Source organism: Salvia splendens, chromosome 22 (assembly GCF_004379255.2).
Source record: "Salvia splendens isolate huo1 chromosome 22, SspV2, whole genome shotgun sequence".
NCBI classification, from domain to species: Eukaryota; Viridiplantae; Streptophyta; class Magnoliopsida; order Lamiales; family Lamiaceae; genus Salvia; species Salvia splendens.
Window position 1 is genome coordinate 17,006,816 of NC_056053.1, and position 22,373 is coordinate 17,029,188.

Genomic DNA, 22,373 nt, shown 5'->3' on the forward strand with positions numbered 1-22,373 from the left:
CTTCCCAAAAATGTCCATGAAGTCTACCGGTTCTTCCTTCTGTTTCTTGGCTTCCCCCGACTCGGAAAGGGTTTCAGTCACTTCCCTGCTCCGGTAGAACTTTCAGCTGATAACTCTCCAGTTTCTTTTCCCACTGCCTCATCTTCCAACTCCGGCTCTGGATCGAGGAAGAATGGTTCAGTTGATCTAGGCAAAGGTTTCTCTAAATCTCCTGTCTTAAGGTCATCCTCGACCAAGGGACTTCCTCCCTCTAAGTGTCTTGGCCTAGGAATTGTATCCTCTTCTTCCCTGTCTTCCTTGGGATCTGTCACCTCCTTTGTTCTTACCACTGGCCCATCATATCCCTTCCCGGATCTCAAGGTAATCTGACTTATATTAGCTTTGTCCGGTGGCCTTACGGAGGCGGGAATCTTCCCTTCAATTCCCCTCATATCACGCAAAGAAGTAGCTATCTGGGACAATTGCTTAGCCAGCATATCCATGGCTGCTTTCTGCTCCTGTTGAGCATCTTGAAGCTTGTGCACTACGTCATTGTTCGATTGCAGGTTATTTTGCATATGTTGCTGAGAACTGACGAGGTCGTGCACCATATCATCGATACTTATTGGTGGTTTCGGTGGCTGACTGGGTCCTGGGCCGATACTTAGAGTCGGTCCACTTGCTTGATTCTGACGAGCGTTTCCTTGACCGCCTGAAGAGTTATTGTATTGATTTCCTTGGCCCTGGTAATTGTTCTGAAAATTCCTTTGGTATGGGGGTACATAAGAGTTCCCTTGACTGCTCTGATTCCTGTTTCCCCAGCTCGAGTGGTCTCCTTGGTTCCGATTAATCCAGTTGCCCTGCCCCTCTTGATTCCTTCCTGACCAATTACCTTGTCTTTCGGGCTGAGGTGCAAACTGCTGACTTTGTTGCGGTGCCGGCTAATTCTGTTCATTGTCAGTCCATCTGAAATTTGGATGGTTTCTCCAGGGCGCATCTCTCTGTCTCCCTGGATTCCAGCTCCCATCGGGATTCCAACTTTCCATTGCATTGACCTGGGCCTGATAATCTCCTTCCTGGGTCCCGTAATATTGTTGAATTTGATTATCTCCTGGACCAGGAGATTTCTCCTCCCCTTGTGAAGCCAGTGGAATCGCCTTTTCAATCGCGTTAAAAAGAGCCTTCTCGAGCCTATCAATCCTTGTTTCGACTTTGTCATCTTCTTGTTCTCTCACAGCATGCACCGATCCTCTTCTCACTGTATTCCTAGGGTTATCGTACGCCTTCTTAGCATCAATCAACTTCCCTAGGATCTCTCTTGCCTCGCTTCCCCTTTTTCTTGTGAAATTTCCCCCACTCGAGAAGTTCATTAAGTCCTTTGACTCGGGAGTGGCTCCTTCGTAAAACAGAGAGTAGGTCTCTGCCTCTATCATTCGGTGATTCGGGCATGCATCCAACAACCCCTTAAATCTCGACCAATACTGACTCAACGATTCATCGTAATCTTGCTTACACTCTAGTATTTCTTTCTTAAGTGCATTCGTCTTGTTGGATGGGAAGAAATAATCTAAGAATTCTAACTTGAAGTCCCTCCACGTGCGGATAGAATCCGGAGGCAACCTCAATAGCCACGTATTAGCTTCCCCCTTCAAGGTAAACAGAATCGCTCGTAGGCGATAATTCTCCTCTGTTGCATCATTCGACCTCTTCTGAATACCACATAACTTACTGAATTCATTTAAGAACTCATACGGACACTCATTTCTACTCCCAGAGAACGTCGGTAAGATGCCGAGTACGTTTGTCTTGATCTCGATAGTCCTCTGGCGTGGATTCATCACTATAGCTTGAGCTGGTTCTCCATCTAAATGGGCAGTGAGAGAGTCGATTTCTGGATCCGGGTCTACCACCTGCGCCATGACTACTTCCTCTGCTTCCCCTGTTTCTGACTCTGTTTTTGATTCGGGTGGTGATTCTGGATCTTCGCGTCCTGATGACGTCCAAGATTCGTCGCTAGTAAATTCACTCGGAAACGGACCTCCCGTGGTGAACCCTGATCTGGTGGTCACAGTAGAGACTGTATCCTTAACCCGCCAATCAAACTGGCTGTGTTTCCACCCAGATGAGTTGCTCCAGTAGGTAGATCTTGAGCCTCTGCTCATAAACTGCAAACAAAAGAGAAAGAAAACAAATCAAAACTATTTACACCACAGACTCTGAACACTAACACTAAGCACGCCATCCATCCCCGGCAACGGCGCCATTTGAAGTGGGTCTCGCTCGACTCTAATGTTGAATGACTAGACTCAGGAGTAAGCGAGTGTGCACATATGAGAATTAATGCAAAGCTCGGTCCATACTCAACGCTCCTTAAATCCAATGGATCACTGGGTCTAGGAACTCTAGAGAACTACAGTGTTTTTGTCGTTGGACACACTCGACTCCCCTTCAAAAATAAATCCCTCAACCCGAATACTATGAATTAGTATAGGGAAGTGGGGTCGATCCCACAGAGATGGATTCGCAAAGTAGTGCTAAGAGACTATGGAAACAAACGGCTGCTGCCACACAAAGGGGTTGAGATTTAAACTACCACTAGATCTAGGCAAGAAATGTAAACGCTGGACCTAGGACACAGAAAACTTACTGGAATCAGACATCAATACCGAAAGACACAATTACTCCCTAGACTAAGCAAACGACTACCTAATCTAGCTAAACAGTAAGCAAATAACAGTGGGGACCATATTTCCAGAAATAACAAGTACGGTAAAAAGCTGCAGATAACCAACCCATGCTCCAACTAACTACGACATGCACCTTCGCAACTAAACTAAACTCACAGATGAAGAAAACAGAGCACACTCCTAGATTCAAACAGAATATAAAGATTTGGACGCCGGAAACTTGCTATGAATCGGAAATACGTCAGATCTACATAAACTAGGCGAAATGAAATGAAAACACGTAAGCTAGGCATAAAATTAAAACACTCCTGCTCAGAATCACTTCAGACGCTTAATCCACTCCGGATCCAAGCCATCCGAACTCAACAACCAACAAAATCAACTCCATAACTCCGATTCTCACAGATCTGCTCCGATCAACTCCAAATTCCAACAATCACAAACAACTCCACAACATCAGCAAAACAAAACCCCGATTCATCCACAAACAAACTCCATTCTTCCAGATCTCACCATTAACCTGCAATAATCCAGAAAATAACCACGAAAACAACCAACTCCAAAAATCCAACTCCAGAATTCAAGTAAACACAATCAATCGACAGAAATCATCACGATCGACGTAAGCGAAAACGAAACTTGCATAAAAGTAGAGAAATATCCAGAAACAAAAGAGGACCGAGCTTCGAACAGCGAAGCTCGGCGAATTCAGCAGAAATGAAAAAAACAGAAATAAATTGTTTCTTCGCCCCAAAGAAGGACGGTGTTACAACCCACAAACACTATCGGAAAGCTAAATGTGAACCCCAGCGCGAACCCGAGATCCTCCGCGAATTAGAACCAAGTATGTGAAAAGTGAACTGAGCAACAGGCTGTTCGTGAGGCCTCCACCGAGAAGGTCCCTCAAGCTTGCATGCTTCTTCCTTTTATAGATGCGGACATAGCCTTCTAGAGTCTTCGTAGAAATCCCTATTCTACCCTTCAACTCCGAGGCTTCCTCCGTCAAGCAATTTCTTTCATAATGTCCGCTCTTTCGCCAGTTTCCTAGGACTATGCAAGCGTCTTCTTCTTTTCCTGGATCTAGCGAAAACCTTCACACACCTGGCTTAAAACATGCGTTAGACCCAGTAATTTCACGAAATAAAACCCCTAGACCGATGCATGAAATTAGCCTTATTAGGGGTCCTACTGCCTTCAGTGTTGCTACACGCCGTCACTTTACCCTAGGCACCTTGTGGCAGCCACTCTTTTCTTTTCTGAATTAGTGGAAAGTGGTTCCACTTTAGGCTTTTAACTCACATTTTAAGAGGGCTTTTGTGTTTGGGCTCTAAGTGTGGGCTTTTATCTCATACTCTCATCATCTATACTGACTAGGAGATACTAGAGGGGGGGGTTTCCATTTTCCAGCATGTCCTATCTCCCCCAATTCCCCTCACCGTCAGTTCGAGACGGTTGAGTTTTAAGCCCAATCAAATAAAAAAACTAGACCTAGACACTGCACAAACACTTAAACACAGATAACACATATGTACACATGTCATACTGGCCATTGCATCCCCCCTCCCACTTCACACGTGTCTGCCCTCAGATAAGGCTGTGAAGTGGAAAAAAAGGTAATGGCCAGTATGGCTGACACACAGACATACCAAAACACAACAAGACATACTTATACTAAAACTTCTCACACTTAGACTATATAATAGGCTAAGTGGGAGAGTTTAAAATCTAAACTGAAACCATCAAACCTAAACATATATATACAACAAACTCCTCACACTTAGACTATATAATAGGCTAAGTGTGAGTTGACATGCATACGAAAAAGAAAACAGAAAACACAAACACATGCGCCAAAAATAGTAAACCCTTTACTTCTCACACTTAGACTATTACGTAGGCTAAGTGTTATGAAATGGGTTTGCTCACGTACTACACAGATTATACTACCTTAAAAAAAAGCAAAACACAATTAAAATATTAAAAACTAAAAACTGAAAATAAAAAGAAAACTAACTGATCAGGTGGGGTGGTGGTCACTTGTTCCTCCTGCTCCTTCGCGGGGCAGGTTGTGGTGCAGGTGGTTCTTCCGGTTGTTCCTCCTCATTCTCGGACTGCTTGTTCCCAGATTCTGGCGACTCTTCGGCATCTCCTTCCTCTTGTTCCGCTTCTTCTTTCTGCTCTGCTTCTTTTGTCTCGGGTACTACCTCCTCTGATACTCGTGGTTTATTAGTTCGGCCTCCATGGCCACTCGGTCCAGATTCACGGACCAACTTCTCTGTTCCCAACTCGTTCGAGATTGCTTCCATCACAGTTGCCAAACGGCTTAACTCCGCTCTTGCTTTTCGATTCTCTTCCGCCAACTCTTCCACTGCTTTTTCCAACCTTTCCTGCCTCTGCTCCTGCGCTGGTGTTCCCTGGGCTGCCGTCGCTCTACCTGCAGGCATAGGTTCTTCTCCCATTGCATAGAAACGTGGTACGCCCTGCCTCATGTAAACGGCGTTCCTTCGGATGAACAAAGGTGTATCAAAGAGACCAGGAGGGTCCACCATGATCTGGTCGGATAAGTCCTCGGCCTCCGTGATGATGATGTTGTTTTGGACGAACATTCCCAAGATATGGCATAGAGTGAGATTTCTCGCTGGGTGGGTGGCAATTAGATGGAATTGGTAGGCGGTCCAAAAACCCAGATGTAACTTCCTTACGTGCTTGGCGCACCAGAGAAGGTATAACTCCGTCATTGATGTCCTGACAGTGGAGTTCGACTGCCCCAACAAATTGAAGTCCAAGTGAAGTTGGACTAGGCGTAGGATTGGGTTATTGAAATGGATTGAGCGAGAGAGAGTGGATGCTAATTGTCCAGAGGCTGGGTGAGTTAACTCCTCCCATGCCTCCTGGGCTCAAATTCCACATGTCTGTGGGGAATTCCCGGCTCCCTACTTCTCCACTCAGGCCCTATGGCCTCCTCCAAGCTGCACATTCTCAGACGCACGGTCCACTCAATCGGATTCATCCGTATCTCTCCGCCAAACAGCCTAAACCTAAAGGTCGTGAAAAACTCCTTCGCTAATCTAACCGGGACACTCGGATCTCCATTCTCCAATAACCATTCGAATCCTAACGCGTGCAAATAAGAGAGAAACTGCTCGCGGGCACCCAACTCATCTAAAGAAGGAATATAAAGTACCTTTCCGCTCTTCACTTGCTTACTCCCTTCATCCTTACTAACGAAAAATTTTTGTAGCTCCTTCGAGTCGAAAAGCTTCATCTCCTCCACAAGATCATCAATAAGGTCCACTGTCCAGCGCCGGTACCTCAGTCTCTCTACCGGGGGATGCACTAGCTCCCGATGATCGTGCGGAAGCTGTTGCTCACTGTACTCCTCGTCCTCCAGGGAAATATCGCTGTCCGATTCTGACTCTTCACTGACAGCGTATTCGCTATCACTTTGTTCCCTCCGGTGTTCCTGGGCTCACTGAACTGACTCAGTAATGACTATGCCAGTGTTCACTGTACGTGGCTTCTTGTTGCTGGGCTTCTTCTTCATAGGGGCCTTCCCCTTCCGTTTTCTTTCTTCCTGATATCTAGCTTCCTCTCCGTCATCCTCGTCTTTCTCTTCTTCGGGTTCCTTCTCAGCTTGTGTTGAAAATTGATCCTGGGCAGTAGGACTGGTCTCCTTGTGGCCTACTGACCTGGATGCGAGGTCCAGACCCTCAGACATCCCGTCAGCCTCTTCACCTTGGCCACTCAGTGTTGGAGAGACCGCTTCGTTTTCCCTTGCAGTATTCTCTAAGTCAGTAGTAGGCAAAAACTCCTCCCCAGGTTTTGTGGGAGTAGCCCTTTCCTCATCACTCAAGATCTCCACCGAATCTGCCTCCGTTTTCGGCTTTGCCTTACTAGCTGCCCACTTTCCTAAGCATCGTTGAGATACCCTTTGCGGCTTTGGCTGTTCTGCCCTAGGGTCGCCCTTCAACACCAACTTCCTCTTGACTGCTTTCGGTTTAGTCATCGGAGGTGCTACTGGTTTTGGTATCTCCGCTCTTGCTTCTGTTTCTTCTGCTTCCACATGCACATCACTCTTTCCCGCCTCTGTCTGGGGGTTCACTGGCTCTGGCTCTTTCTCTCCTAACCTGCCTTCTTCACCTTCTCTTATTGCCCTAGATGTGAGGTTTAGATCCTCAACCATCGTGGCAGTATCATCTTCCCTCTGGTTTACTCCATCCAAAATCGCCTGAAATTCGTCATCCGTCATTAGGCCTTGTTTCTTGGCCGTCTCATTTAAATCTATCTCTTTCCTCGTCGTTCCTTGAGAAACGGTCCCCGCCGCCGGCATTTTCTCTGGTTCATCGTCTCCTTGTAGGCTCCCATGTTCCCTGCTTTTCCTCGCTTCACGTTCATCTGAGTCGGAATTGTAATGGGCAGAAATGGGGTCAACCTCCATCGAATCACTTTGTTGTAGAGTTTGGGAGGGTTCCGAAGATTCTGGCGGTACGGTTACCGATGGAGATTTTCTTTCTGGTGGAATTTCGGCAGAAATCAGAATGGAAACAGTTGGTTGTACCGTGGATTGCACATTCGGTTCAGATGGGGCTCCTCTGGTCGCGTCCCCTGCTCTCCCTATTTGACTGAAACCGGCCAACGCCGCTGTCCAGTCCCGATTAGGGTCTTGTAGTCGCAGAAACTCCGCCATGGCGTCTAAAGAAATCATCGTCGGCGCCTGTGGAACTGGCGCCGGAGATGGCGGGTTCGGAGGTCGTGCTTCCACGGGCGGTTGCGCTTCTGGGGTTTCTTCCCTGCGGTGAGCAGTAGATTTCTCGCCCTTTACCTTCTTCGCCCAGGCTTTCTTTCCCATGGTTTAGATCTGTGATTTCTTGGGTGAATGTGGGTGGTGGTTTTTTCGTGGAGTGATGGTGGAAAAATGCAGAGAGAAATGGAAAATTTGAGGGTTTGTGAAATGAAAAATGGGAGAGACGGTTCAGTTATGGGGTGGAAAAAGGGTAGTTGGGGTTTGTAACCGGTGATAGGCGGTTCTAGGTTGGCTTTGGTTAGTGTGAGGGACGGTTTAGCTAGCGGTCTCCTGATTGGATGTCGCCCGTCCTTTCACTGCTCCCCGCGCCTCTTTTCATTCGCTGCCCGCCTGCAAAGCTGCAGCAAGCCCCAAATTCAAATTCTGCCCTATAATGATTTCCCCCTATATTTTCCTAGAGTAGAAACAAAGTAAAAATGACACTTAAATAAATTGGGGAGTTTCACCAAAATGGTATTCTGATGCTCAGTACGTACTCCCAATTAACATTTGAAGTCTTAAAAATATTTTTGGGTTTTCTTAAATTAACTAGCATGCAAAGGTTCAAATTAATTAACTACCACATATGTACCATATTTACATCTTCCTTAGGAAAATTGGAATTCTACTTGCCAGCATATGTACATTACGCTAAAAGGAGCTAGCCCAGTGGAATTCCAATCCACATCCTACCGGTCAGTATAAAACCTGAGTATGTGGTTGCAGTGGGATCTCATCCACTACCGCCACATCACTATTGGCCCTAAATACCTTCAGCCTATGCCCATTCACAATAAAGGGTTCAGAGTTAGGAAGACTCCCTGAAATCTCCACTGCTCCATTAGAACGGAGTGCGGTGATGACATAAGGCCCTGTCCATTTCGACTTGAGTTTTCCAGGCATGAGCTTCAACCTCGACTGGAAGAGTAGTACTTTCTGCCCAACATGAAGATCTTTGGTCCTCAGATTCCTGTCGTGCCACAATTTGGTTCGCTCTTTGTACCACAAGGCTGAATCAAACTTTTCCAATCTGAGTTCCTCTAACTCCTGCAGCTGCAGCTTCCTTTCCTCTTCACAGGCTGTAGCATCCATATTCACCTGTTGTACTGCCCAGTATGCTCGGTACTCAATTCCCACTGGTAAGTGGCACATTTTTCCAAAAACGATTCGGTACGGGGACATTCCTATGGGGTTTTGTAGGCTGTCCGATATGCCCATAGAGCATCCTCTAACCTCATACTCCAGTCCTTCCTGGAAGGATTTACGGTCTTCTCCATAATCTTCTTTATCTCTCGGTTAGAGATCTCTGCTTGCCCGTTCGCTTGCGGGTGGTAGGGGCTTGATAGTCTGTGATGCACTCCGTACTTCTTCATCAAGGCTTCGATGGTGCGGTTACTGAAGTGGGTGCCTTGATATGATATTATGGCCCTTGGTACTCCGTATCGACTGAAAATGTTACTTTTGAGGAACTTGGCTACCTCTCTTGCTTCACACGTGCTCGTGGCCTTGGCCTCTACCCATTTGGAGACGTAGTCAACTGCAACTAAGATATATAAGTTCCCATACGACGAGGGAAAAGGCCCCATGAAATCCATCCCCCATATGTCAAATAACTCACAAACAATGATCGGGAATTGCGGTATTTCGTCTCGCGCGGATATTCCACCGGTCAGTTGACAACGCTCACAGCTTCTACAAAACTCGTAGGCATCTTTGTTGAGGGTTGGCCAATAAAATCTGCTATCCAGAATCTTTCTCGCCGTCTTCTTGGGACCGAAATGTCCTCCACATGCCAGAGAGTGGCAATGCGTCAATACGTCCCTCTGCTCCCAGTCAGGAACGCATCTTCTTATCACTTGATCGGCTCCTACCCTCCAAACATACGGGTCATCCCAAAAGTAGTATTTCGACTCACTCTTGATCTTCATTCTTTGAGCTTTAGTGACGTTTGGCACTTCGGGAAGCTCCCCTGAAACGAGGTAGTTGGCTAGGTCCGCATACCATGGCTCCTCCCCTACTTTTTCCTTTCCTCTTTCTGTCACATCCTGGCCAGTAAGCTTCATCACTTCTTCTCAGTCAATTTTTCTGGCGGCGAAAATAACTTCACACAAGTGTTCTTCCAAGAATCGATCTCTCACCTCCTCGCTATTTGCATCCTGCACTATCCTGCTCAAATGATCCGCAACCTTATTCTCAACCCTTTTCTTGTCTTCCACCTCCCAATCGAACTCTTGTAACAAGAGTACCCATCGGATTAAGCGGGGTTTGGATTCTTTCTTGGTAACCAGGTACTTAATGGCTGCATGGTCAGTATAAACGATGACCCTTGACCCCAACAAGTACTGCCGAAACTTCTCGAATGAATAAACCACGACTAGCATCTCCTTCTCCATGGTATCATAATTCCTTTGAGCTTGATTCAATGTCTTAGATACATAAAAGATCACATACCTTTTTCCCTCGATCTTCTGACCCAGAACCGCTCCTACTGCATAATTGCTGGCATCACACATCACTTCGAACGGATGATCCCAGTTAGAAGCCCGTATAATCGGTGCGGATATCAGCTTTTTCTTGAGCAAGTTGAAAGCGTCCTTGCATTGATCATCAAAATTGAATTCTACTTCGTTTTGGAGGAGTCTGGTGAGGGGTTGGGCAATTTTGGCGAAGTCTTTAATGAATCGGCGGTAAAATCCCGCGTGCCCCAGAAAACCCCTTATTTCCTTCTGGTCAGTAGGAAAATGTAATTTGGAAATGATGTCCACTTTGGCTTGATCCACCTGGATACCCCTTTCTGACACCACATGCCCTAGGACGATGTCCTCTGTGACCATGAAATGACATTTCTCAAAATTCAAAACTAGGCTCTTCGCTCGACACCTCTCCAAGACTACATCCAAGTGACGAAGGCATGAGTAGAAAGAATCTCCGTAGACTGTGAAGTCATCCATGAATATTTCAATACACTCCTCAATTAGATCAGAAAATATGCTCATCATGCATCGCTGAAATGTTCCCGGAGCGTTGCAAAGTCCGAACGGCATGCGCCTGTACGCATAGGTTCCAAATGGGTAGGTGAAGGTAGTTTTGTCCTGGTCTTCAGGATTCACGTAAATCTGAAAGTACCCGATGTACCCATCCAAAAAACAAAAGTACTTCTTCCCAGCCAGTCGCTCCAATATCTGATCGATGAACGGTAGGGGGAAGTGGTCTTTTTTGGTCGCGGCGTTCAGCTTGCGGTAGTCTATGCACATCCGCCAACCAGTGACTAGCCTTGTCGATATCAGCTCATTCCTCTCATTTTGAACCACTTGAATCCCGGACTTCTTGGGGACCATGTGCACAGGGCTGACCCACTCGCTATTGGGCACCGAATAGATAATCCCTAATGACAACAACTTCAAGATTTCCATCAATGTTTCTTCCCTCATGTTGGGATTCACCTTTCTCTGCGAATCTCGATGTGCCTTCGCCCCTTCTTCTAGCCTAATATGATGCATGCAGACGTCAGGGCTTATTCCCACCAAAGCTGTAATGCTCCATCCGATTGCTTTCATGTTCCTGCCTAAAACGGTCAGTAGCCTTGCTTCTTGCTCCTTTGTCAGCCTACTGCTTATTATCACCAGATATAAGTTTTCTTCCCCAAGAAAGGCATACTTCAGGGTCGCTGGCAACTTCTTCAATTCAACTTGTGGGGGAAGTGTGTCTGCTGGGAGAGAGTTTCTTGCAGCATCCCCTTCCCTTTCTAATTTTCCCTCTGAGAGTTCATCTGTACTGACTGGTAGCTTAGCCCCTGCGGCTCCAATGAATTTTGATTTCTGACAAAAGTCCATAATTGCTCCTTCTATCTCTTCATCAGTCAACCCTTGGCTACTGATCAGGTCACACCATGCAGTTGCATCTATATCAGCCTGCCCATATACATCCAATGCTTGTAGCTTTTCCTGCAATAGTTCAGTCTCAAGAAAATTTTGGACTAGAGGGTCAATCACATCCACATAGCATAGATTTTCAGAATCGATAGGCTTTTTCATGGCCTCATTGATATCAAAGGTAAACTTTTTTCCATGAAAATCAATACAAATTGTTCCCTTAGCCATATCTACAATTGTCTTGGCTGTCCTAAGAAATGGCCTTCCTAACAAAATACCGCTAGACTCCCTAGCTTCAAACTCACCCATCTTGATCACGTAAAAGTCAGCAGGATAAGTAAAGTCATGTACTCTCACCAACACATTCTCTAACCCTCCTTCAGGACTTATACACGACCTATCAGCCAGTTAGATTAATACCCTAGTGCTAGACAACGTTACTCCCTTCAGCCGATTATAAACTGACAATGGCATAACATTTATAGAAGCTCCCAGATCACACATTGCATGCTCGATTTTTACATCTCCTATAGTTATAGGCAAACTGAACATACCGGGGTCTGCTCTCTTGGGTGGTAGCTTTTCTTGCACAATTGCTGACGCTATACCTTCCACCATGATCTTCCCATCCTTCTAGGGTTTCCCAGCTATGAATTCTTTGATAAATTTTCCAAGCGGGGCGTAGCTTCACGGCTTGGAGGAATGGTATGGTGATATCCAACTTCCCAAAAATTGACATGTAATCCACTGGGTTTTCCATCTACCTCTTGGTCACGAAACGATAAGGGAATGGCTTTTTCCCTTTCTCTTCTTCGACCGGCTCCTCGACAGCCTTCCCGGAGTCTTTCTCAGGCACATTCTGGGCTGGAGTTTTCTTCGTCAGCTTTTTTTCCTTAGATGAGTCCACCTTGGGCTGCCTGCTTCCGGTTTCACAGTTCCTCGACGGTTCCTCACTCAAGAAAAATGGATCTTGCATTTGGGGTAGAGATTTGTGTAGCTCTTCTTCCGAGACAGCGTCTCTCAGTAATGTTGCTCCACTTGATTCCCCATTGAACTTCTTTGGTTTGGGCCCCTCATCGGAGGTACCAGACCGCAATGTGACCTTGCTCACGTTTGCTTTCTCAGGTACATGGACTGTAGACGGGAGTTTCCCTGAATTTCCTTTTAACTCACCCATCGAACTTGCCAGCTGGGCCAACTGCCTATTCATCATATCAATGTTCGCTTTATGCTCCTTCTGGGCATTCTGCATCCCCTGCACTACTTCATTATTGGACTGCAACTCACCCTTGATGCCCTACTGCGAGGCAAGCAATTCTCCCATCATATCCTCCATACATCGTCTTGACCTGTTAGTAGGGCTGGCAATTTTTGACACGACACGATAACACGACACGAACCGGCACGAAAATAATGGGTTTGGGTCAGAGCTTATTGGGTTCGTGTACTTATCAGGTCGACCCGTTAAGGACACGAAAATTTCGTGTCGTGTTCGTGTCGGGTTCGTGTTATCCGTTAACAATACGTGTTCGTGTCGTGTTCGTGTCGTGTTCGTGTTATCCGTTAACAAATAATATTTTAATATTATTAATTCTTATTATTTTCATTTTTAATAGGTTTAACCGTTATCAGGTCGTGTTGTTATCGTGTCGTTATCGTGTCATCTAGTGTACGTGTTGTTATCATGTCGTGTTGACCCGAATTGGTTCGTGTCGTTAATGGGTTCGTGTCGTGTTCGTGTCGTGTTCGTGTCTGAGGATTTCGTGTCGTGTTCGTGTTCGTGTTTGAGGTTTTCTTAACGGGTCGTGTTCGTGTTTGTTGTTATCGTGTTCGTGTCGTTATCGTGTCGACACGATAATGACCCGACACGCACGATTTGCCACCCCTACCTGTTAGGATATTGGGACTGATTTGGCCCTTGGTGCTGGTTATACTGGGAATTTTGGTTGGGCTGAAAATTTTGGAAGTTTTGCTGGTTCTGGTTAGGCGGGTACTGGTTATACTGGCCAGGAGGGTTGTACTGGTCTTGTTGGTATTGGTTCTGGTTTTGGTTTTGGAATTGGTTTTGGTTCTGCTGATGTTGTTGACCCTGATTAGGCTGATTCTGGTAATTTTGAAAGTTTCTCTGGTGGGGTGGTATATAAACAGGGTTCGGGTTCTGGTTTTGTGAGTTCTGGTTATGGGTTTGTTGGTTCCTTCCTGACCAGTTGGCTTGGTGGTCAAGATTTGCTGGGCCACGATTGGGATTCTGGTTCGGGTGGGGGTTGTATTGGTTCTGACCTTGACCTTGGCTCTGGTTTTGGTTCCCGTCTCTCCATCGAAAGTTCGGATGGTCCCTCCATGGTGCGTCCCGCTGCCTTCCCTGGATCCAATTCCCATTAGAATTATAGTTCCCCGCAGCATTGACTTGCTCCATATTGACGAAATCATTAGGCTGATCATAGCCTGGTCCTTGATTTCCCTGCTCTGTACCCTTGTAGTTCCTAGTTGGGGAAGCGGGTGGTGCGTTCTTCTCGATCGCGCTAAGGAGTGTCTTCTTCAATTCGTCCATTTTCAAATCCATCTTCTGCTCTAACTTGTGCTCCTGGTCAGTAGACAAGGCACTAGCAATCCTTTCTCTGTTGTAACCATCTCTTGAATTGTCGTACTTCTTCTTTGCACTCAATAACTTCCCTAGGACTCTTTTAGCTTCTCTGACCCTGAACTACGTGAAACTTCCTCCTGACGAGGAGTTTGCTAGGTCCTTTGTTGCCTTGTTCATTCCCTCATAAAAGGTATGATGTATTTCTATATCGGCCATACGATGATTCGGACATGCATCCAAGAGGCTCATATATTTCGCCCAATAGTCACTCAAGGGTTCATCGTACCCTTGTTTCACACTAGTGATCTCTCTCTTCAGGGCGCTCATCTTTGATGACGGGAATAATTCCCCTAATAATGCCGACTTGAAATCTGTCCAACTCTCAATGGAATTGGGGGGCAGTCGCATGAACCAAGTGTTAGCCTCCCATTTCAGAATGAACGGCAAAGCCTTCAATCTATAGTCATCCTCGGTCGCCCCTGCTGGCCTTCTCTGTACCCTACAAATCTTACAGAACTCATGAAGGAATTCATAAGGGCCTTCATAGCTCTTTCCACAGTACGTGGGCAGGATTGCAATGACATGAGGCTTCACATCACAGGCTGTCTGCCCCGGGGTGACTACTATAGCCTGCGGTGGTTCTCCTTCGGTATGCGCGTTCAGCATCCCGATCTCTGGATCGTCATCATTGTGGTCTGCCATTCTCCTAGGATTGCCTTCCAACTGTAGCCTTGGATTGTCTGGTATTCCTCCTTCTATGATGTCTTGTTCTTCGTCACTACTCGAACCTAAATCAGAAAAGGCTGTCGACAGGCCGGATCGAGTGGTTACGAGTATAGATCCTCGCTGAAGTATCTTCGGTCTCCACTGGTCAGGAGCCGAACTGCTTCTCATAAACCCGGCAACGGCGCCATTTGAAAGAGCAAGTTTGTGTCAGGTGTCGTATCGAGCACATGATGTATCCTACAGATCAGGATGGAACCCCAGCTATGCCTGAACCTGGTATCAATAATTCCTCAACCCACTTCTACTGACTAGTACAGTGGACGTAAGGGTCGAATCCCAGAGAGATGAATGCGCTTTGGGAATTGTGGTGAAATTCTGGAGAGGTTTGGTTAGCTACCACGCTTTGGCTTGAGACTTTATCTAGGCTGGAAGTTAAGATGTTACTCTACTGATTAGGAGGTGTGAGAGACGTTTGATAAGCTGCTGTGTACGTGAGAGTAGGGAACATTATGTCTCTGAAAATATGTGTAAGGTACGGGATTACTATAAAAAGCTAAACGGAATATTAGAGGAAAAGAGGTAGTTAGGTGACTAGACTGACATATCTGTAGGGTACCAGCTGAAAAGGTAGAAAAAGTAAAGGACAAAAGCAAAAAATAACTAAAAAGTAAAAGTGGTCTCCAACTTGGATCTGGATGTTATCTTCTTCAACATGAATAAACTCAGATCAACAATCTCAGATTTCATGAACGAGAAACACAGATTAACAAACTTCACAACTCAGATCCAAAATTAAAAACTCTAAATCAAAAGATTAATCTAGCGAAACTGAAATCATGCTTACTGGGTGACATGCAATGCAAGGTGGCAGAAACTACGTAAACTAAGCTTTCACATTTAACCATTTCAGATCTAAAATCTAACAGCTATCTAGACTTGCAAACTCAGGCAGATTAACTACAGAAATAAAAACATACGATTCAACACTGGAAATTACCGTAACTACTGGATTTAAGCTACCTAGGCAGAATGAAACAGATTCAACAGAAAACGATGCTCAAAGACAACTTCATTGCATAAAAGGTGTTTGGATCTAAATGAAATTCTTCAAAAGCAAACGGAAATTGAAAGTGCAACAGGTCCAACGTAAGGAAACACGTAAAGATTAACTAAGAAAGCAATTAAAGATTGTTTGCCACTCCGGGCGATGAAACTGCTAACTCTACGAAACACGCTAACTGGAACGAGATAATGCGGAACTCCGGCGAACTGATGAGTTTCAGGTGACCATGGCTGTCGGCAAGGAACGAGAATATGAAGGATAATGCTGAAGGATTGATCTACCGAAGAGAGATTGCTAACTAAGCGTAGGAGTTCATGAACTAATTGATGATGATTCTCTCTCCAAGTGGCTTCCTTTTATAGGGAGGTCTGCCCTTGATTTTTAGGGTAGACTTCAAACATGAAGTGACTCTTTTGCCCCCTTGCTTGCGGCTAATCTTCCCAGCTATCCTTCTTCTCCATCTCGAGCCTTTTTAGCATGCATACTGGTCAGGATAGCAACATCCTGACGCCCTTTTCACCTGAATTCTCCTAACATTCCCTTACTGGCTGGAACACTTTCCTGCACACTTTAGCAACTGTTTTGCAGATATATTCCAATTATGCACATTATACTGACCAGTAACCAAGGCCTAGAATACGACTTATCATCTGCCGTTTGAAATAATGTGTGATGCAAGCGACTACGCAATAGGGGCGGTGCTAGGTCAACGAATTGATGGAAAAAGCTACCTGATCTTCTATGCCTCGAAGACGCTCAACCAGGCCCAGAAGAACTATGACACCACGGAGAAGGAAATGCTGGCAGTGGTGTACTCATTTGAGAAATTTCGCCCATATTTGCTGGGGTATAGAGTGATAGTCTTCACCGACCACGCGGCTATCAAGTACTTGCTGGCGAAGAAAGAATCCAAGCCAAGGTTGGTCCGTTGGGTGTTACTTTTGCAGGAATTTGATTGGGAAGTCAGAGACAAGAAGGGGACAAAAAATAAAGTGGTTGACCATTTGAGTCGAATTTTCCAGGGGGAGACGGAAGAAGCTATACCTGATGCATTCCCTGAAGAGCATTTGTACTACATAGTGAAATATCTTAGATCTATCAGCTGGGAAGCGATAATGGCGATAACAGGTCCAGGAGATACTGAGAGAGGAAAATGTCAATTGAACGCTGAACCATGGTTCGCGGATCTGGCAAATTACTTAGTCACATGAGAGGTGCCCAGTTCACAAGAAATCTCCCGGGCCCAGAAGATGAAGCTCAAGAGCGAGGCCAAGTATTACTACTGGGACGACCCTTACTTGCGTAGAATGGGAGCTGACCAGATAATTCGGCGATGTATCCCCGAATGGGAACAGATGGACGTGCTTAACCATTGCCATGCATTGGTGTGTGGAGGTCATTTTGGACCACATAAAACTACGAGGAAAGTCCTATATAGTGGATTTTATTGGCCCACGTTACACAAGGACTCCTTTGAATTTTGTCAGAACTGTGAAAGGTGCCAGCAAATAGGAGGAATTTCTAAGAGAGATGAAATGCCGCAGGTCCAGTGATTGTCTGCGAGATTTTTTACGTCTGGGGGATGGACTTCATGGGTCCATTTCCATCTTCATACTGGAACACATACATACTTGTGGCTGTGGATTATGTTTCGAAATGGATAGAAGCAAAGGCTACCACTTCATTTGAAGCCAAAGAGGTGGCCAAGTTCCTTAGAGCCAACATTTTCAACAGGTACGGAGTGTCGCGTGCGATTATTTCTGACCAAGGGACGCACTTCCGTAATAGAAAAATAGAAGCTCTGATGAGGGAATATGGGGTCCACCACAAGCTTTCTACCCCGTACCATCCTCAGTCTAATGGGCAGGCAGAAATCTCGAACAGGGAAATAAAAATGATACAGGAGAAGACGGTGAATCCGTCAAGGAAAGATTGGAGTAAGAGGCTTGGTGATGCATTATGGGCCTACAGAACAGCTTACAAAATGCCGATTGGAATGTTGCCCTACAGGCTAGTGTTTGCAAGATGTGCCATCTGCCCGTAGGAGTGGAGCACAGAGCATAATGGGCGGTCAAGGAGATCAACATGAGACCCCAATCCTGCGAGGAAGAGAGGAAATTGCAGCTTCAAGAATTGGAGGATTCCCCTCGGGGGTACCGTGAGGGCGCCGTGTCTCTTGCCTAGACTCTCTTCCACATGCTTTATGCTCATCCGTTGGAAGGCTAACTCCGTAGCTCTTCGCATTCTCGGGCTAGCCTCTTGTTGTCATTTTCCTACAAAATAAAACCAAACTTTAAAAAGAGCACTAAACAATAGACAAACAAGGGTATAGCATAGGTAACCTTTTTGGTTCAGCCCGTACCCCACGAAGACACATTTAGTAGCACATGGTGATAGTTTGGTTCTTTCATGTTTTGGGATATGGACGTAAACGGTATATCCAAAGACTTTAGGTGAGAGATTTAGGTGGTCAGGGATTTTGGCTAATTTGGATAGGGTATCAAGGGGGGTCTTCATGCGAAGGATTTTAGTAGGTAGGCGGTTTATAAGGTAGATAGAGGTAGCAACGGCTTCGGGCCAGAAATGTTTTGGAACTTTGGATTCGATCATTAGGGCTCAAGTTATCTCAATTATGGTTCGATTTTTTCTTTCGGCGACCCCGTTCTGTTCAGGTGTATAGGCACAGAAAGTTTGGTGGATTATCCATTTTTCTTTGCAGAATTAGGTCATGGCACTGTTAACAAATTCCCTCCCATTGTCGGTCTTAAGGGTTTTAATGGTAGTGTGAAACTGTGTTTGGATTAATTTGAGAATGGAGACGAATCTATCAAACACTTCAGACTTATGTTTTAAAAAATAAATCCATGTCATTCTAGTGCAATCATCAACAAATATCACAAAATAACTAAACCCATTTCCACAAAATTAGTCACAATTCATTTATTTATATATTTATTTTTACATTATGCACTTTCTTGTTTCCTTATTTAATATTACGCATTAAATTCATCATTCATAAATGATATTGTCTTTTATGGAATTGAGTATTATTTCTGTTAAAAAATCGGTAGAATGATTCATTCTTATTCAGTGAAAAATATACACGGATTTATAGAGCTTATATAGACTAGACTATCTCTATTATACACGGAAACAAGTGCCACGATTTATTTAGACCTCCTCTTCGAACAAATATATGGAGTATTATATTATTAATTCAAATATTTACAATCATCACTAAATGGCATAATTCCTCAATTCAAATTTTGGAATAGTTGTTTTACTTCTAGGCCTCTTTTTGGGTATTACATATTCACTTTCGAGAATTTTCAAAAACAAAATTAAAAACCTATCCCCCAAACTTATATACAACAAAGTATAAAATAAGTTTGTAGAATCGGTAGGGACGTGAGTAAACTAAAGAAAGCAATAAAGATACCTTGAAATTTTTGCGCAGAGGTGTTGGACGGGCGAAAATTAAAAAAAAACAACTTCAAAAATTCACGGCTGGAACACTGTGCTTGGCCAGCGGTCGTTGGGTGGAGTCCAGAAACTTTCTGTGTGTTCCCAGCGGTCGTTGGGAATAGTCTAGAACCTGCGAAAAAATCCAATAAAGTAGAAAAACGAAACTAAAACAAAAAACCAATTAAAAAATATTCAAAAACAAAAGTAAAAATTGTCTCAAATAAGAACAACTAATGATACAAAAGTCAAGATGCATTAGAAGGGTGCAATTCAGTTCCTTGGTTAGATGACTAATAGACATCAGCCTTTGAGACAATGTAGGAACATATAAACAATTTGTAAGACGAAGTGTAGGAGATATCTCAATAGTCTCGGAGCCCATAATCGTGAATAATTCCCATAGCAGTCCGAATATATGTCTTAGTGACTTCATCATTAAAATCAACAAAATCATTCTTTTCTAGAGTCACAGTATCAGTCGCACCACAATCAAATATCCATCCTCTCGTATGTGTATCGGCTATATTTTGGACATGAAATGTAGTAGAAATATTGTGTAGGGGAGCAAAAGAATTTACAGACACATAAGTGGGGTCAATTTCATATCTCAGAGAGTCAGGGGTGCATTTAATCCAGGAATGGGTCTATTTTCGAAATCATCAAACTAGTGGGGGTATAATTGCAATATTCAAGACTTTCTAGGGCTTGGTTTAAAACCAAATCCTTTACCTCCTTGGAGTGGCGCTGCCATTCCCGTCTCCGTCCGCTCGGCTAGGTTTCCGGCGTTCCGTATGTTGCTGCCGCTGGATTGACCGTCCTGGTGGTTTCCCGATCCGACACCGTTCGTCTCCCTTGGGTTCCCGGTTTCTGCTCATTGCGGTTGTCCGTCGCCGCCCACTCCGGCGGTGAATTTCACCTGAGCCTGTGCGGCCCTCGTGTTCTGGCGCTCCTCCCACTATTCTGGATACCCCAATCGTTTAAAGTAAGTGTCCCATTTGTGTTTTTGTTTTCCACAGTGGGAACACCACAATTGTTTCCCGGCCGGCTGGTGGCGGCGGGGCGTGGCGATGGTCCATTCAAATGTGGTTGGCGATTGCTCTATGCGGCGAACCCGTGCCCGATCTCCCCAAGTGATGAATCGGCGTTACCGCCGTCGGTGTCTATGGTGGGTGCGGCGGACGTCTGTGGCATGATTCAACGCGAGCCGCCTCCGTCTTCACCCACCCGTAGGCTGCCGCTACTGATGGGTATGGCTCCCATCAAGATTTCTCACCGGATTGAGTCGAACTCCTGATTCAGTCCCATTAGGAACTTGATTAGCCTCTTCTCGCTCGAATGCACCATGCACTGACCAACTCCCTTGTCGCAGCAAGTCATGGGCTGCTTCTGGCAGCGATCAATCTCATAGCCCGTGGAGTTTCCGGTAATATGTCTCCAAGTCTAGATTTCCTTGTCTAATTGCGATTACTTTTTCTTCTAGATCGTAGATGAGGTATTTGTCATCCTTGTTCTCAAAGGTCACGACGAGGCTGTCCCACAACACCTTTGATGTTTGGTGGTGGGCAATGTCCGAGATGATGTCGTTCTCGATGTTGTCGACGTTCCACGAGAACAGCACTAGGTCGTTTTCTTCGCATTCATCGAACCCACTGCTCCCTGGTTCTGGGGGGTCGTTTCTGATGTAGGAGTACGCCCCTCGGCCTCCGATCTTTACCTTGACCAGTCTCGACCATAAGGGGTAGTTCTTCCCATTCAATTTGAATGTTATGGTGATGCTCTTGTTGTTCCTTAAGTTTTTCGTCTGTTCTTGATTGAGTTTTGTATCTTTCTTTGTGTATGACATGTTTTTGGTGTAGGATTTGGTCTTTCTGGACTGATTTTGGCTAAAAGCAGGTCGGGTATTGGTATATATTGGCTATGATGGAATTTTTCTTAGCCAGGATCGTTACTGCTCTGAGGCCATGTTAAAAATCGGTAGAATGATTTGTTCTTATTCACTGAAAAATGTACAAGGATTGTAGAGCTTATATAGACTAGGCTATCTCTATATATGGTAAACCTAATTTACATTTATTTGCATTCTATCTATGGTATGAATTGATTCATATCAATCACGTATATCATGCTCCTGATCTCGGGTGATTTCTTTCCAACAATTTCCATGCTCTTCCGATTTAAATTAGCATACTTTTTCCTTCTATTCAATTGTTTAATAAAGATTTTTTAATTTTCCACGAATCACAAATGTTTGATTATAGATTAAAAAACACATCAAAAATTAAAATATTAAATAATATATTTTATATCAAGAGAAGACACGATTGTTTCAAATAAAATGTATGGATATAAAAAATTTATCGTAAATTATGATAGATGTACGATAAATAAAATGGTGATCATCAACTATAGTTAAAAAAAAAAAGCAATTGCTAAACAGTGTAAAATAGTGTATAACTTTGTAAAATAAAACAATGAAAATTGAATGGAACATCTGCCATTTTGAAAACTAAGAGATTCAAATAAATTAGAGATTGTGGTATCAACACACAATTACCTCCCTCCGTCCTATCTCAATTGACTGATTGCTTTTCGGCAAACGCTTGGAGAAAATAATAATAAGGATAATAATGTAGATACGACTCTGTTTTATATTATTCTCTCTCTTACTTTATTGTCTTTTCACTTTAACTATTCATTATCATCATCGCAAAACAATGGCAAAAAAAGAGTAGTACTAATGCACTAATGCATTAGTACCGGATCATACCTGATCTTTTCACTTTATTGTCTTTTCACTTGAGCTGAGACGGAGTTGCGATTGGGTGCGATCATACCAGCACTAATGCTCCGGATCCCACCAGAACTCAGAAGTTAAGCATACTTGGGCGAGAGTAGTACTAGGATGGGTGACCCACTGGGAAGTCCTCGTGTTAAACCCCTTTCTGCGAGTACGTCAAATTTGTTTTACATCATTTTAGTTCTATTTCAGTTGCTCTTACTGAGGTGCGAAAATCGATGACCTGCCAGTGGTTGAAGAGTGCGAAGAATGAAGGTACAAAATTCTTCGCGCGCTGATAACGAGCATGTCCCACAGCTTTAAACGTGCCGAAAAATAACATTTATGGTCAAAAGTGCCTAATATTATCGCGACCCACCTTAGTGGGAACAACAATCCTACGAAATAGCAAGTTCATAAGATTAGACTTCTTAATAG

At 44.5% G+C, this 22,373-nt stretch overlaps 1 pseudogene; it reads left to right on the forward strand.

Annotated features, from left to right (window-relative positions):
• The first annotated feature begins 21,979 nt into the window (after window positions 1–21,979).
• On the forward strand, window positions 21,980–22,098 carry LOC121788195 (annotated as a pseudogene).
• Window positions 22,099–22,373: the final 275 nt, after the last annotated feature.